This window comes from Arvicanthis niloticus, chromosome 17 (assembly GCF_011762505.2).
Source record: "Arvicanthis niloticus isolate mArvNil1 chromosome 17, mArvNil1.pat.X, whole genome shotgun sequence".
Taxonomy (NCBI): Eukaryota; Metazoa; Chordata; class Mammalia; order Rodentia; family Muridae; genus Arvicanthis; species Arvicanthis niloticus.
This window is the reverse complement of record NC_047674.1, coordinates 23,173,471-23,174,534: the sequence shown is the minus strand read 5'-3', so window position 1 is coordinate 23,174,534 and position 1,064 is coordinate 23,173,471. Positions and strand designations below refer to the sequence as shown.

Sequence of the window (1,064 nt, the reverse complement as noted above, 5' to 3'; positions counted from 1 at the left end):
GCCCCTCCCCCTCCCCTGCCCTCCCCCTCCCCTCCCCTTCCCCTGCCCCTCCCCCTCCCCTCCCCTGCCCCTCCCCCGCCCCTGCCCCCCCGCCCCCCGCCCCTGCCCCTCCCCCTGCCCCTCCCCCTCCCCCTCCCCCTCCCCCTCCCCCTCCCCTTCCTTTTCCTTCTTTTCTGTCTTACAAACTTTATTAGTCCTGGGAAAAGGGAGACAAGACGCTCTTGTCTCTTCAGTCCACTACTGTTTGCCATTGCCATTGATGGGATGGCTCACATGGTCGGGGGAGGACAGAAAGGCCTCGATCTTGGGCTGGGCACTGAGGCGATCCACACAGACAGAGAGAAGGGGGAAGCTGTCCAGGCAGCCAGGGGCCAGGATGTGGTGGATCAGCAGCAGGTCCAGCAAGTTGTAATCAGCAAAGGAGATCTGGTCACCCACGATGAAAGCTTTGCCTCTCTGGTTCTAGGACAGCAGGGTCTCAAAAGGCTTCAGATGCCCAGGCAGGGCCTTCACATAGTCATCCTTACCATTCTCATAGTTGGTGTAGATGAGGGTGCCATATTTGCAGCGAAGGTCCACCCCATCATTCACCATATCCACCTGGTGGCCTCCCTCTGGTCTTTCCCATAAAGCCCAGGTGCCTCAAGATGGCATTAGATTGGTAAAGGGTGAGGTCTCCATCCTCAAACTTCTCAAATTTGAGGAGCTGCCCATACAGACAAGTGGGCTTGAGCAAGCCTTGCATCCAGGTATCTATGGTAACCACATCCTCCTTCCAGCTCTGGCCCTGGTCAGCTAGCAACACACGCATGTCTCACACTGCCCTTGAACTGGGAAGTAGACAATGGTGTATGGCTTCATGGCTGCTGCGTAGACGGAGGTGCAGATTCAGTGCTGCTTAGAAAGCAAGGTACCTCAAGTGTGGATATAAATTGAAACAGTATCTTCTAGACATGACAGGACCACACATCCACAGCTCTGTGGTCGCATGCAAAAGTTCCACATTAGTGCCAGTTTGATCAAGGATGTTTTTGTTTTAAGATTGAAAGTTACATGTGGCTGGG

The 1,064-nt window shown here is 55.1% G+C and overlaps 1 pseudogene; it reads right to left on the bottom strand.

Annotated features, from left to right (window-relative positions):
* Positions 1-237: 237 nt before the first annotated feature.
* On the bottom strand, positions 238-861 carry LOC117722615 (glutathione S-transferase P 1 pseudogene; annotated as a pseudogene).
* Between the last annotated feature and the right edge of the window lie 203 nt (positions 862-1,064).